Raw genomic sequence first — 6,904 nt, forward strand, 5'->3', positions numbered from 1 at the left:
CTGTGCTGCTATTTTCCCAAATTGGGTTTTGTGTCTGTGAGCGTTTGTGCCACCATTCGAGTGTTTGTAAGCCATATCCTTTTGCAATTTTCGTCGCTGTTGGCCACTAACCTCACTCATATACCAATGTCCCAGGATATGTGCGAGTGTGCTGCCCGTGGTCAGTACAATAAAATTGTTTGTCGTTTCAAAAGGACCTCTCTGGCTGTCTCCCTCTTTCAACTGCGGCTGAGATTTATGCGGGCCAAAAAGTAGTTGACTTCGCTCACTCTATTTTTATTTTCCCGGCTGCCTGCAAATTGCACAAAAGTTAAGCAGTTCAGTTCGGTGTCCAAGAGGGCTAATGCCGCGCCCCACTGCACAAAAGCCACAATAATCCAATGGGCTGGAGGTTGGCTCATATACCATGGGATAAAGGATCGCCGGGCGCCTTGGAAACTTTGTCGGTGCGAGAGACAAAATCAATTAACAATTTTCGACTAACCGCAGGCGGTCTTTAAAGTTTTGACCATCCCCACCCCGCATTTACCAATCACCCCTCGAATATTTGCTGTTGCATCGGTGGCACTGTCTCGCTCTCGCTTTGTCCTGGCCATTGTCCTTTGTCTGCGGGTTATAAATAATAAATAAATGTTTGAATGCACCTACAATCAACAGAAAAAACCACAAGGGAGGGGCCAGAATATGGGAAAAGGCAAGGAGGGAAAAAATTGGAAATAAAATTTTTCATAATCGAAAACGTGACTGTAATTTTTGAGCTGCCTAGCCAAGTTGCCATTTGAATGATGTTCTCAGATCCGTAGTTCTTGGAAAAATCTCGAATTTCCCAATGTGGAAATTGCTAAAGCTCAAAACCAAATTGTATAAAAAAAAATTAAACATTTTCTTAGACTAGGCCACAAAAAATATTTTATTAAAGAGGTAATTTTTTAAGTTAAAAATAGATTTAATATATATATAAATTCTTAAGAAGGATTATAGAGTAATGTCGCTTTTACTTAAAGATTTATTTTGCAAATATTCTTTCTTGAAAAATTAAGTTTTACCCCAATTTGGGAATATGATTTTTTTCTATGAGGGGATCTTCTTTCAGTTTCGATTTCTGGCTGGCCGGCTTTTGTTCGAATGAAAATGCGATTTGCGCTTTTTATGATTGGCATGTGTTAATAAATTTCCAGGGCTCATGGCGTTGAGTGGCACGTCACGTTGTCCATGTGCCTATTCGAAGGTCCTCTTCCTTTTTTTACCATTCCCCCGAAGGATGCGAGTATGTGAGAGAATTGACACGTGTTTTCAGAACGGCTATCTATGGGTTCCCTTACCCAAAAGTCTCTAAATTAGTTGAATACTAATTTTGCACATCGATGAGCAATAGTACTTTTAAAGAGCTGAAGCGAACGAAGCCCTAAATAATGTAGGGCTCCCCGGTTTGATGTGTTGACGGGATGTGTTTTTTTTTATATCAATAACATAAATAATTCAAGCCAAATGCCAATAGCTCAATTTTCGTACCATGTCAAAAAGGCTAAAACCTGCAAAAAAAGATGTATGTGTAAAATGAATTCCTGGTTTATTGCTATCGCCGAAAACTTCATGGCAAATTAACTTAAATCGTTTTTTGCATACGCAAATAAACACGACGAGAGTGGGAGTACATTTCCCTGATCTATTTATGCTATGAAAATATCTAAAAAACACAAGCCAACTAACATCAAATGGAGCGGGAATTCAAACATGTACACTTAAACACACGGAAATATATGTATATATATAAATAAATTTTCATTTCGTTTCGCATTCATCAAACAATTTTGACAATTTTATCTCCATGGGCGTTCGACTGTCCTTTATTTTTCTGCTTGTTTTTATTTTTTTCTTTTAAGCAACGGCCGTTGGCCAGCCAAAAAGTAAATTTATGTTATGTTTTTCGGGCCCAGAGCCATTCTCACACCCAAAAACCCTTGGCCATTTCGACTGGCCATTGCCATGCAGGAAATGCGTGTTTAGCAAATGTTTTTAAATTGTATAACGAGAATTTATGACGGACGCTTCATGGATGCGGACCAACGCAAGGTACCGAATACCAGCAACACCAGCAGAAACAGCTAAAATTGCATGTTTCGAATTCGTTTAGCATTCCGTTTTATTCTTTTCGCTTTTGCTGGAAATAAGGCCCATTTGAAAATATATGTTTATCGGTATAGGTAAAAATTGGAGGGGAAATATTTTATCAAATTATTTCTAGAATTGTTGCATAAATAAATTGAGCTAACAAGCAATAAAAAATGATTTTCAATTTTTAAAAATAAATAAATAAATTTGTGGATAATAATATTATATTTTGATAATTAAATTTTAATTTCATTTTCGGCCCCAAAATGTATGCTACAAAACTGTTTGGTAAAATATACTCACCATTATTCATTGGCTCCCCAAACGAAAACTCCTTATCCTTTCGATATCCCTGAGCAGCAAGATGATGTCATTCCTATGCCATCAATCCCCTACTTTTCCCACGATTGCCATTTATTTGAGGCTCGTGGCATTTGGGCCCCCATTCGGTTTGTGCAGCATTTCAATGAGCAAATGCAAATAAATTATAAACAAAAAGGGAGACACAATTCAAATAAAAATATTGATGCTGCTGCTGGTTGTCGGGGAACGTGACGAAATGTGTTTTGTGTTTGTTGCTTCTATTTGTCGAGCACTTAAAAGAAATAACCACCACGTTCTATAAATTAGATGGCGTTTCTCGCTTTCAGGTTTTTGGATGGCGTTGCCTGGCTAACGAGGCGTATGCGCCATGTCCTGACAAGTGAAAAATGTCCCACACACGCATATCCTTGCCACTTCTTAGCCTGACTTGAATGTGAGTGTGTGTGTTAGGGGCGTTGGCTGCGCCTTGGGGGCGTGGCAAAGGAGCCGCGCAAGTGCGAGTGAGTGGTTGCGGTCGGTTGGGGCTGCTTCTTAATCCTGGCAGCGCCAACCGCTTAATTATTCATTGGAGCCAATGCATTGGAATGCCGAAAGCCGCAGGCTTATAAATAGCATGCGAACAGCGGAACCTCACAATTCTGCGGCCACCTCACTCAACATTAATCAGTTTACGGTCTCAGCTAAATTGATTCGAATAAATATCCCAGCACTCGCTCTCCGGGGAGTTCTTTTCAGTACACCCGAGTCCGGAGTCATAACTTAAGTCAACATAATCATTTCCACACCATCAAATCAGCCATAATTTCACTGTGAATTTAAACAATAGGTATTTAATTCTTAAAAAAAACTTTTTTTGCACAGAAATATTTTTTTTCCTTTTAAGATACCTCTCTTAAGGAAACCAAATATCCTTTTACCTTCCATAATTTTTTAGACAATGATAAAATACAAAATTTTAAATGATTTTTTCAGAAAGAAATCAATTGTAAGCTAAATAAGCACAACCTTTTGATAATAATTCAAAGAAACATTTTTGGCTAGCTTTTTGTATTTCTTTTTTGTGTGAAACTTAATATCCTGAATTTTTCAATGTTTGATAAAAAATTTTACAAATTTAAAAAAAAAATGGAGCTAAGATCTCAATGCATTTTAAATGTGCCGAGACTTTGAACAGCAAAATAAAAAGCTGAATATATTTTACAAACGAAGGAAATATTTCGTTGCTACCTTTATATTTGTTGATTTTATTTTATGGAACACAAAATATCCTTCAACTTTTCAGTATTTTTTAGCCAAAGATCCGTAACGATTCTGGCATTTTTTGAAGCCTGCTTGGCAAACATTTCACACCCATCAAACACACATGCATGCATGCAATTGTGGGTGCCTCCTGTGCGTGCTTCCTCGTCCTTTTGCCACAATATTTTTTTTTTCATTCTTTTTTTTCCGTCTGCTCCTTTTTTGTGCAGCATTTAGCAGCACTGGGGCGTGCTTTTGGCTGCGTTTTGTGCACCAAATGACCGAGTTCTTTGTTATAGTTACTACTTCTGATTCTGCTGCCTTTGCTGTCGGTTGTGAATGCATTGTACTCACTTGTGTGCGTGTGTGCGACTGTGTTTTTGCGGCCACATTTATGAGTTTGCATGTCGTGTTTGCAACAGAACCCCCCTCCACCGAACTCCTACCCCTAACACAGCCCCCTCCCCCAACCCCATCAAGCCAGCGCACAGCTGCCAACACTTTCAATTGTTTTCAACACTAAAAATCCTCGACAATGAGCCTGAAGTCGCTTTCGCTGCATGTGAATGAGGGTTTTCTTTCGCCTAAATTGTGTTTTTCCTGCGGCAAATAGTTCGTGGAAAGTGAAATTTTTTCCTCTCAGGCTTGAGTTTCATCATTCGGCAGGTTCTTAATTATTCTGGCCATAAATGTGAAGTATGAAAAAATAAACCAGCTTAATTGTTCGTGACTAGGTACATGAAAGGGGAATTTTTTAGGTTGTGCTGAAAAATATGCAAGCAATTTTAAAATGTAAGAATAATTGCATAAAATATAAAGGGCAAGGATATGTAGACTTCATTTCTTACAATAATATTAATATAATAATTAAATAACGTATACAAGCCTTTTTTAAACAAAGCAGAAAATTGTTATATTTTCAATTCACATTTTGGGTTACCACCATCAAGGCGAAAGAGCCTAATTTGCATTCGACATAAAAGACAATTAGAGATTGAAAGATCCAAGAAAAGATTCATTCTGTAATCAAATGAAACATTTGCGAAATTATTTTCCAGTCTACCTCGCACTGGCACCATAAACATAAAGAAAATCCATTTGTATGCAAACTAGATACTGCCTCCGACTAAAACTGGGACTTCTCGACTCGAAGACTCAACTATTTGGCACTGACTCGCATTTACATGCTAAATAGCCTTTGCTCCGTCCTTGGCAAAAGGACCCTCAATCCCCCTACTCACATGCCACTCCCCGATTTTGAATCGGACTACGACTTAGACTCGTCGCCGTGTAATTGAAACGTTAAATAATAAAGCCGCCTGTGGAGTGTAAGAGATTCAATCAGTCCATGGCGAAGACAATTAGGGACTGGATTTGCCTCACAAAGGGACGAACTTAACAGAATCTGAGGTCGGAGGAAGTGCGAATACAGAAGTGGATACGTATTTCTCACCTACACTGAATTTCAAATAATCAAATTTATGCAATTTGCAGAGAAACACAAAAAAGAAACATGATAAAATAAAATAAATACAAGTAATAAAATCAAAATAAAGACTAGAAGGCACCCATTAACAACAAATCGATCTACTTTAAAAATATAAAAGATATCGTAGCCAAACCAATGCTAAATTTTGTAAGGAATAAGGTGGCACAAATTTTTTTTACATATTTAGTAAAAATTGAATACCAAATCTACCAACCATACTCAACTGTTAAAGAATGATTTTCCATTCAATTCGATTAAAATGGTTTATGTAAACACTTTTCTTAATTTACAAAAAATACAATTTTACAGCGTTTTGTTTACTTCTGAAACCTTCAGCATTTTCTTGGGTCCTATATACCCCCCTATCGACAACTCCAGAGTATAAAAACAACTTGAAACAAAGCAAGTTGCAGAAAAAGTTGACGCAATCAGTAACAGTATTTCTATCTCTTCTTATCTCTGAATGTCTCTGTGCCACCATCACTTTTTTCCATCCATTCGAGGAAAAGGAAGCAAAATTAGTTGGCTGCAACCTGCAAAAGAAAAGTTTTACGCTTAAGTAAAAGTGCAAATGCTTGCCATTCTTTTACCGCCCATCAGCCGTCTCTTTCTCCTAGGGTCTCCCCATCTCTTTCCCCATTCATTGGCTATATCTGGGCGTCCCACTCTCTCTCCGCTTTGCCTTTGGTGTTTCCGACGCCTTTCTTCGCGCAAATTGCGCACAAATTAGTTCAAGTTGAGGCGCATTTCAGCGTTATGACTGTCAATGAGCCGATGCCAGCACTGAAAGAAACTATAGAGTAAAAAAAATTATTAAGAAAAAAATTTAGCAAGATTACTAACTAATTTCAATTTTTAAAAGTTTTCCTAAATGTAAATATCATCCTCCTAGCTTAAGGCCCAGTAGCTATAGGTAGAATAAGTGGTTGGTGGCAATTTGCAATGGTCTCAAAACCAGAATATAAGTTAAATAAATAAATAAAAAGTTTTCCTAATGCTTCCTAAGGTTTTGTGGTTGTAGGTTTTTCTAAATATAAGTTTTTTTCTCTGTGTACAAAAAGAGATGGGGCGATTCAAAGCCAAATATAGAGAGAGCACTAGAATCTGGAGAACTCCAAGCTGCTGGCTCAACTTCAAATTGCCAGCGGGGCATGTGCAGCACAAAAAAAAAAGTTGGAGCCCCTTGAGCTAGGGTTACGATGGTCTAGGAAGGACACGAACCGGGGGATTGGGGGATAGACGATACGGGATAGGGGTTCTGGGACATAGGGTTGCGGGTAGAGGGCTCCTCACCCGATTTGCTTGCTGGCATTGTGCCCCAGTCAGCAGTTTTTGTTCGGGCTAATGATGCGGAGGATGATGCCGATGTTATTGGTATTTTCTATTGATGCCTCACTGGGCAAGGATCTGTGTTCCTACTCCTGCTCCTACTTCTTCAACTTCTTCTTCTTGTGCTGCTCCTTGTTCTTCCACTTGTTTCTATTGTTTTCGTTGTTTACCAATGTTGTGTGCGTATCAAAGGAATTGCTGTTGATGCAGGCTCTGCGAGGACTTAACTAGGCATTTGACGAAAAACATCTCCGGGTTTATTAGGAGGGGGCTAGTTAGTGATGGAGTTCTAGGCTAAGATAGATCCTAATTTGTAATGTTTTTGATGGGAGGAAATCAGTATTGTGCTTATTATTCTGAATATTATTAATATTTATTTTTGAATAAAATTGGTCTTTTATAAAAGTTTTT

The sequence above is a fragment of the Drosophila suzukii genome, chromosome 2L, assembly GCF_043229965.1.
Source record: "Drosophila suzukii chromosome 2L, CBGP_Dsuzu_IsoJpt1.0, whole genome shotgun sequence".
NCBI classification, from domain to species: Eukaryota; Metazoa; Arthropoda; class Insecta; order Diptera; family Drosophilidae; genus Drosophila; species Drosophila suzukii.